This window comes from Rattus norvegicus, chromosome 19 (genome assembly GCF_036323735.1).
Source record: "Rattus norvegicus strain BN/NHsdMcwi chromosome 19, GRCr8, whole genome shotgun sequence".
NCBI lineage: Eukaryota > Metazoa > Chordata > Mammalia > Rodentia > Muridae > Rattus > Rattus norvegicus.
The window spans coordinates 57,272,731-57,282,901 of record NC_086037.1 but is presented as its reverse complement, the minus strand read 5'-3'; positions in this window follow the sequence as shown (position 1 = coordinate 57,282,901).

Below are 10,171 nucleotides of genomic sequence, written 5' to 3'. Positions count from 1 at the left end.
GACAAATGCAAAAAAAAAACAAATTTTTAAGTGAAAGTGGCAGTTCGGGTTAAAAATGTAATCTTCTCAGTAAATGGAGCCAGTACAATTTCATATCCCTTTGCAAACACACACACACACACACACACACACACACACACACACCTGAATATGTTTTGCATTGTACAAAATTAACTAAAAATACTTTATGTAAATGCAAACATTCAATTTTAAAACGTCTCATAGGGGGAAAGACGGAAGGGAGCATTTTGGTCTTAAAATTAATTAAAAAAATGTTTACCTACAAGACAGTGATAATTACACAAAAAGGAATGTGCTTATGAAAGATTTTATTTCTAATTTCAATTATGTATATATGTGTTTTGTGTGTATGAGGGGGTATTCACATGTGTGAGCACAGGTGCCTGTGCTGCCCATAATAGGGCATCAGATCCTCTAAAACCAAAGTTACAGGTAGTTGTGAGCCTCTGACAGTAGAAGATAGGAAACAATTAAAATCTTCAGCAAGAGCAGCAAGTGCTCTCAACTGCTGGGCCACTTCTCTAGTAAATTGAAACATATAAAAATTAACACATGGTTATTAGATGACAATGTTAAGGTGGAATAATCAATCGTGTGTGTGTGTGTGTGTGTGTGTGTGTGTGTGTGTGTGTGTGTGTGTGTAAATGGCATAAGTATAATCCAACAGACAGTGAAGTTACTCTGGCCCTGCTGGTTTTTGTCAGGCTTTGCTGACACTGGTTTTCACTGAAGACACTCTGGCGTTGGTTCGCCTTGCTCTTTTTCTCTTATCTCCACTTGTAACTTTGTGGAGAGAGATGCAACAAAGAACACCTGGAGGTGTTCTGGTTGCTTCTTGCTACTTGATCAGCATTGGCAGAACCCTTCGGTTTCTCTGGGATGGAGACACTACTGCTGATTCAAGTTTGGCAGTTTGCTAGTGAACTGGACTGCTGACAACAAAGGTTGGTATTGCCCTAAGGAACTGTTCCTGAGCAGGTCCATGTCCCCCTTGTCCTATGAGCTATCTTCCTCCCCTACCTTTGATCAGTGGGCTATAAGGAAGGTTGAAGTGTTTAAGAACCTTTATTAAAGTAGGTTTTGAAAAATATAAGCCTACAGCTCATAATATCAAACTTGAGAGGCTGTGGGGATGCTGGGGTCCTAAAGTGCTGCTGGTAGAAATGTAACTTGGTTCAACCATTTGGGAGTTTCCAAAAGGGTCACAGATACAATGTGTTGGCAATGTGGTTTCTGTGGGTTTTCTCCCCCAAAGCAGAGATCTTTATTTTCTATGAAGACCTAGACATAAAGGTTACAGTAGTGCGGATGTGTGTATGTGTGCATGAGTGTGCATGAGTGTGCATGTGTGTGGGGGGGGGAGATGATTGATGATTGATGATGATATCATCTAAAACTTCAAACCACTTAAGGGCAATCAACAGATAGATGGACAATCAAACACTGATCGCTCCTACAAATGAATCCTGCTCAGTCTCTGGAAGCACAATGTACGGACACATACAACAGCCTGAGTGCATGCCAGCTCACTCACAGGGACTGAAAGAAACCACTCTTTTAAAAGAGTACTGTTTTAGTGAGGGGAGATAGTAAGTATCAGGCTCCAGGAGCCACTAGAACCTCGTTGTAACTGTAGCCTGCAGTTGTTACAACCATCATACAGTAAAGCCAATGTGGTGCCAGGGAGATGGCATGGTAAGTAAAGCAGCTTGCTGCACCATCCTGAGGACCTGAGTTCAGTCCCCACAACTCACAGAGGAGGAAGAGAACCAAATGCTTAAAGTTGTCCTCTGAACAACGCAGACACACACACACACACACACACACACACAATCGCGCGCGCGCGATTAAAATAAATAAAACTTTGAAATGGGAAAGTCAGTGTGCTATGTGCCAATTCCATTTGCTCACAGCTGCACTAAATCTGACCGATAGCCGCCTATGCTTGTTGATCTGTGTTCCTAAGAAATGCAAACCAATCTACTGTGACACAAACCAGTCGTGGAGGTGGGGAGGGGGTAGGAAGGAGGGATTCCAGGAGACTTGGAGGGAGTTTTGGCAGAAGATGGCAACAGCAATTATCTTGATGATGGTGATTGTTTCACAGGTGGATACATATATTAAAATCTAATAAATTATGAATTTTAAACATACACGGTTAATTATACATCAATTATACACAAATAAAACTATTAAAAATCAATTAATGCATTTTACCACATTAACAATAAATTAAAACCATGATATGAGTGAATTAATACATTCATAATTTTTTTTAAATTTGACATCTCTTTATGATATATGGCAACTCAAAATACACTGGGTGTACAGTATATATTCAATGGGAAAGTGTGGTGTGATTATGCTAGCTTTGGAAGAAACTAGGTTATTGTTTCAAGCCAAAATAAGCAATTGAACAGTGCGTTCATTTGTCTTGATAGTAGCTACTTTGGGGACTAAAGGGATGGCTCAGGGGTTCAGAGCACTTGCTGCTCTTACAGAGGACCTGACTTGGGTTTCCAGCACCCATGTCCGGGCTGCTCACAACAGCCTGTAACTCTAGTTCCGGTGAACCAGATGCCCCCTTCTGACTTCCACAGGCACTGAACTCACATACACATATACACAGACATATAGATTAAAAATAATCTTTTAGCAATAATAATAATATAGATGGATGGATGGATGGATGGATGGATGGATGGATGGATGAATAGATGGGTGGGTAGGTGGGTAGGTGGATAAATGGATATTTTACTGGCCTTGTATTATAACTATGGGAGCAATGGTATTTTACCTCTAATTCTCAGTGTAGTTGGTGCTGTATCTAGTTAGTCTAATGTGTTATAATATATATAGATTGTGGCATACTGTGCCCAGTGAATTCATCAATAATCAATAATAATGAGTTGGTTGCACTTAAAGCTACTTATCATGTCAATTTGCAACCACACACTAGTAGAGAAAAACCAGGGCGATGAGTTTCCCTGCAGTCAGAGCACAACTTCTACAGTAAGCACCTGTCCCTCCCTTAACATCTGCCCCACCCACACCTGCTTTTCTCACTGAAGTGGGTCAAAATTGATCTCCAGACATTGCACCTTTACCTGAAAACACTTAAATATATCTCAGATTTTTTTTTTCAGTTAAAGACGATATTGGCTCACAGTTTGGGAAACAGGTGTCAGATCAGAGTCTTTGCTCACTGAGAGCTCTCTTCTCTCTGCAGCAGAGGCCTTCTCCTACCTTCCCTCCCTCCCTCACCTTCTGTTCCTTCTGTTCCTTCTCTCCCTTGCTTTCCTCCTGCCTCTCCCCTCCCAGTCCCTCCTCGCTCCATGCCTGGAAACTTGGCATCTTGTTCTGAAAGCCCTGTCTTCTCCCTTTTCTACCTTGCATATCCCCCACAACAAACTCTGGACACATCGACTCTCTTCTTGGCAGCCAATTTTCCAACACCGGAAGCACACTAAGTGTAAAGGTAAAGCCTTTTTTAAAATAAAAAATAAGTAGTGTGGGTAGGAGCTAAGCTTTCATCCAGGGAGACTGAGGGGGCAGATAAGTAAGAATTCTAGAGCAGTCCATGTGATAATGGGTTTCAGTTGCAAGTAGGAGGTCATGTTTATCACACGTGTTTACAGGTGATTACAGGTAAAACACTTATAAACACATGCACACACATGTGTTAGTATGCAAGCATCTCTCCTTGATTTCTCAGTTTGATGCAACATTGACATGCTCCAACCATGGTTTCTTCCATTAAAAGGTCCAAACACTGTAGATAGAACTATCAGTTAAATTTTTGGTTTTGTTCTGCGTAATGGTGATCAGCTGAGATATTATTTGGAAAGCCATTATAGGAGTCTAAATGCTAGTAAATTTAATAGATGAAAATGGTATTTAGTTGTTTTAGACAGAACAAAGGCCAGAATGGAATAGGAAAATGGCAATGGTAGAGCCCACTTTTCCTCCACACTAGATTATGTACCACAGTTCTCTGTAGAAAACTAGCCTTAAGATACCATGTTGCCATGCAAACTAGCGTTAAGATACCATGTTGCCATGCAAACTAGCGTTAAGATACCATGTTGCCATGCTGGTGCTGGTGCTGATGCTACTGTGCTGATTTTGCCCGGCTGATGCTGCCTCAGTGGTGTTGCTGGGCTGATGTTGCAGCACGACTGTTGCTACACTGATGCTGCTGTGTTGCAATTAAAGATAAAGCTGAGAAGGTAAAGAATGACATGTTTTCGCTTCATCATTAACCTTTTAAAAAAGCAATTAATAAAGGAATTCAGATATGCTTTTAAAGAAATGGTTGATCCCAGTACTGGGACAGACGAGCTCCAAAGTGACACTCCAGGTTCATGCTGGAGAGTAAGGGGAAACACACACACACACACACACACACACACACACACACACACTGAGAATCCATCAAAAGGACTTACGAGCCAACATACACGGTTCCCAAAGCTGAAATAACATGAGCCCCCGGAATAATGTTGCACTGGGTTATAAAACAAGGTAAAAATAAACAAACCGGCGGAACAGGTCTTCCTGGTTGCTGCCGCTGCAGAGAGCCCGTGGGGAGCACCCCACGAGCGAACCTGAGCCTCGGGACCACAGGTAAGACCAAATTTTCTGCTGCAAGAAAGCTGCCTGGTGAGCTTGGGACACAGGAAAGCAGAATTTCTCTAGGACCGGGCACGTTCTGTGTTTACCGGAAGTCCCACACCCGCGGATCCCGGCCCGCAGCAGCTCTCTGCTCCCAGACCCGGTGAGAGAGAGACCCAACCACCTGGTCAGGTGGGCACTCCTGAGGCTGCAGAGCGGAAGAGACCACCAACTCTGCTCACCCCTGCCCACATCCCTGGCCCAAGAGGAAACTGTATAAGACCTCTGGGCTCCCGTGGGGGAGGGCCCAGGAGCGGCAGGACCCCTGTGCCTGAGACACCGCCGGAACCTGAAAGAAACAGACCGGATAAACAGTTCTCTGCACCCAAATCCCGTGGGAGGGAGAGCTAAACCTTCAGAGAGGCAGACAAGCCTGGGAAACCAGAAGTGACTGCTCCCTGCACACACATCTCGGACGCCAGAGGAAAAAGCCAAAGACCATCTGGAACCCTGGTGCACTGAAGTTCCCGGAAGGGGCGGCACAGGTCTTCCTGGTTGCTGCCGCTGCAGAGAGCCCGTGGGCAGCACCCCACGAGCGAACCTGAGCCTCGGGACCACAGGTAAGACCAAATTTTCTGCTGCAAGAAAGCTGCCTGGTGAACTCAAGACACAGGCCCACAGGAACAGCTGAAGACCTGTAGAGAGGAAAAACTACACGCCAGAAAGCAGAACACTCTGTCCCCATAACTGACTGAAAGAGAGGAAAACAGGTCTACAGCACTCCTGACACACAGGCTTATAGGACAGTCTAGCCACTGTCAGAAATAGCAGAACAAAGTAACACTAGAGATAATCTGATGGCGAGAGGCAAGCGCAGGAACCCAAGCAACAGAAACCAAGACTACATGCCATCATCGGAGCCCAATTCTCCCACCAAAACAAACATGGAATATCCAAACACACCAGAAAAGCAAGATCTAGTTACAAAATCATATTTGATCATGATGCTGGAGGACTTCAAGAAAGACATGAACACACTTAGGGAAGCACAGGAAAACATTAATAAACAAGTAAAAGCCTACAGAGAGGAATCGCAAAAATCCCTGAAAGAATTCCAGGAAAACACAATCAAACAGTTGAAGGAATTAAAAATGGAAATAGAAGCAATCAAGAAAGAACACATGGAAACAACCCTGGATATAGAAAACCAAAAGAAGAGACAAGGAGCTGTAGATACAAGCCTCACCAACAGAATACAAGAGATGGAAGAGAGAATCTCAGGAGCAGAAGATTCCATAGAAATCATTGACTCAACTGTCAAAGATAATGTAAAGCGGAAAAAGCTACTGGTCCAAAACATACAGGAAATCCAGGACTCAATGAGAAGACCAAACCTAAGGATAATAGGTATAGAAGAGAGTGAAGACTCCCAGCTCAAAGGACCAGTAAATATCTTCAACAAAATCATAGAAGAAAACTTCCCTAACCTAAAAAAAGAGATACCCATAGACATACAAGAAGCCTACAGAACTCCAAATAGATTGGACCAGAAAAGAAACACCTCCCGTCACATAATTGTCAAAACACCAAACGCACAAAATAAAGAAAGAATATTAAAAGCAGTAAGGGAAAAAGGTCAAGTAACATATAAAGGGAGACCTATCAGAATCACACCAGACTTCTCGCCAGAAACTATGAAGGCCAGAAGATCCTGGACTGATGTCATACAGACCCTAAGAGAACACAAATGCCAGCCCAGGTTACTGTATCCAGCAAAACTCTCAATTAACATTGATGGAGAAACCAAGATATTCCATGACAAAACCAAATTTACACAATATCTTTCTACAAATCCAGCACTACAAAGGATAATAAATGGTAAAGCCCAACATAAGGAGGCAAGCTATACCCTAGAAGAAGCAAGAAACTAATCGTCTTGGCAACAAAACAAAGAGAATGAAAGCACACAAACATAACCTCACATCCAAATATGAATATAAAGGGAAGCAATAATCACTATTCCTTAATATCTCTCAATATCAATGGCCTCAACTCCCCAATAAAAAGACATAGATTAACAAACTGGATACGCAATGAGGACCCTGCATTCTGCTGCCTACAGGAAACACACCTCAGAGACAAAGACAGACACTACCTCAGAGTGAAAGGCTGGAAAACAACTTTCCAAGCAAATGGTCAGAAGAAGCAAGCTGGAGTAGCCATTCTAATATCAAATAAAATCAATTTCCAACTAAAAGTCATCAAAAAAGATAAGGAAGGACACTTCATATTCATCAAAGGAAAAATCCACCAAGATGAACTCTCAATCCTAAATATCTATGCCCCAAATACAAGGGCACCTACATACGTAAAAGAAACCTTACTAAAGCTCAAAGCACACATTGCACCTCACACAATAATAGTGGGAGACTTCAACACCCCACTCTCATCAATGGACAGATCATGGAAACAGAAATTAAACAGTGATGTCGACAGACTAAGAGAAGTCATGAGCCAAATGGACTTAACGGATATTTATAGAACATTCTATCCTAAAGCAAAAGGATATACCTTCTTCTCAGCTCCTCATGGTACTTTCTCCAAAATTGACCATATAATTGGTCAAAAAACGGGCCTCAACAGGTACAGAAAGATAGAGATAATCCCATGCATGCTATCGGACCACCACGGCCTAAAACTGGTCTTCAATAACAATAAGGGAAGAATGCCCACATATACGTGGAAATTGAACAATGCTCTACTCAATGATAACCTGGTCAAGGAAGAAATAAAGAAAGAAATTAAAAACTTTTTAGAATTTAATGAAAATGAAGATACAACATACCCAAACTTATGGGACACAATGAAAGCTGTGCTAAGAGGAAAACTCATAGCGCTGAGTGCCTGCAGAAAGAAACAGGAAAGAGCATATGTCAGCAGCTTGACAGCACACCTAAAAGCTCTAGAACAAAAAGAAGCAAATACACCCAGGAGGAGTAGAAGGCAGGAAATAATCAAACTCAGAGCTGAAATCAACCAAGTAGAAACAAAAAGGACCATAGAAAGAATCAACAGGACCAAAAGTTGGTTCTTTGAGAAAATCAACAAGATAGATAAACCCTTAGCCAGACTAACGAGAGGACCCAGAGAGTGCGTCCAAATTAACAAAATTAGAAATGAAAAGGGAGACATAACTACAGATTCAGAGGAAATTCAAAAAATCATCAGATCTTACTATAAAAACCTATATTCAACAAAATTTGAAAATCTTCAGGAAATGGACAATTTCCTAGACAGATACCAGGTATCGAAGTTAAATCAGGAACAGATAAACCAGTTAAACAACCCCATAACTCCTAAGGAAATAGAAGCAGTCATTAAAGGTCTTCCAACCAAAAAGAGCCCAGGTCCAGACGGGTTTAGTGCAGAATTCTATCAAACCTTCATAGAAGACCTCATACCAATATTATCCAAACTATTCCACAAAATTGAAACAGATGGAGCACTACCGAATTCCTTCTACGAAGCCACAATTACTCTTATACCTAAACCACACAAAGACACAACAAAGAAAGAGAACTTCAGACCAATTTCCCTTATGAATATCGACGCAAAAATACTCAATAAAATTCTGGCAAACCGAATTCAAGAGAACATCAAAACAATCATCCACCATGATCAAGTAGGCTTCATCCCAGGCATGCAGGGATGGTTTAATATACGGAAAACCATCAACGTGATCCATCATATAAACAAACTGAAAGAACAAAACCACATGATCATTTCATTAGATGCTGAGAAAGCATTTGACAAAATTCAACACCCCTTCATGATAAAAGTCCTGGAAAGAATAGGAATTCAAGGCCCATACCTAAACATAGTAAAAGCCATATACAGCAAACCAGTTGCTAACATTAAACTAAATGGAGAGAAACTCGAAGCAATCCCACTAAAATCAGGGACTAGACAAGGCTGCCCACTCTCTCCCTACTTATTCAATATAGTTCTTGAAGTTCTAGCCAGAGCAATCAGACAACAAAAGGAGATCAAGGGGATACAGATCGGAAAAGAAGAAGTCAAAATATCACTATTTGCAGATGACATGATAGTATATTTAAGTGATCCCAAAAGTTCCACCAGAGAACTACTAAAGCTGATAAACAACTTCAGCAAAGTGGCTGGGTATAAAATTAACTTAAATAAATCAGTTGCCTTCCTCTATACAAAAGAGAAACAAGCCGAGAAAGAAATTAGGGAAACGACACCCTTCATAATAGACCCAAATAATATGAAGTACCTCGGTGTGACTTTAACCAAGCAAGTAAAAGATCTGTACAATAAGAACTTCAAGACACTGAGGAAAGAAATTGAAGAAGACCTCAGAAGATGGAAAGATCTCCCATGCTCATGGATTGGCAGGATTAATATAGTAAAAATGGCCATTTTACCAAAAGCAATCTACAGATTCAATGCAATCCCCATCAAAATACCAATCCAATTCTTCAAAGAGTTAGACAGAACAATTTGCAAATTCATCTGGAATAACAAAAAACCCAGGATAGCTAAAGCTATCCTCAACAATAAAAGGACTTCAGGGGGAATCACTATGCCTGAACTCAAGCAGTATTACAGAGCAATAGTGATAAAAACTGCATGGTATTGGTACAGAGACAGACAGATAGACCAATGGAATAGAATTGAAGACCCAGAAATGAACCCACACACCTATGGTCACTTGATTTTTGACAAAGGAGCCAAAACCATCCAATGGAAAAAAGATAGCATTTTCAGCAAATGGTGCTGGTTCAACTGGAGGGCAACATGTAGAAGAATGCAGATCGATCCATGCTTATCACCCTGTACAAAGCTTAAGTCCAAGTGGATCAAGGACCTCCACATCAAACCAGACACACTCAAACTAATAGAAGAAAAACTAGGGAAGCATCTGGAACACATGGGCACTGGAAAAGATTTCCTGAACAAAACACCAATGGCTTCTGCTCTAAGATCAAGAATCGACAAATGGGATCTCATAAAACTGCAAAGCTTCTGTAAGGCAAAGGACACTGTGGTTAGGACAAAACGGCAACCAACAGATTGGGAAAAGATCTTTACCAATCCTACAACAGATAGAGGCCTTATATCCAAAATATACAAAGAACTCAAGAAGTTAGACCGCAGGGAAACAAATAACCCTATTAAAAAATGGGGTTCAGAGCTAAACAAAGAATTCACAGCTGAGGAATGCCGAATGGCTGAGAAACACCTAAAGAAATGTTCAACATCTTTAGTCATAAGGGAAATGCAAATCAAAACAACCCTGAGATTTCACCTCACACCAGTGAGAATGGCTAAGATCAAAAACTCAGGTGACAGCAGATGCTGGCGAGGATGTGGAGAAAGAGGAACACTCCTCCATTGTTGGTGGGATTGCAGACTGGTAAAACCATTCTGGAAATCAGTCTGGAGGTTCCTCAGAAAATTGGACATTGAACTGCCTGAGGATCCAGCTATACCTCTCTTGGGCATATACCCA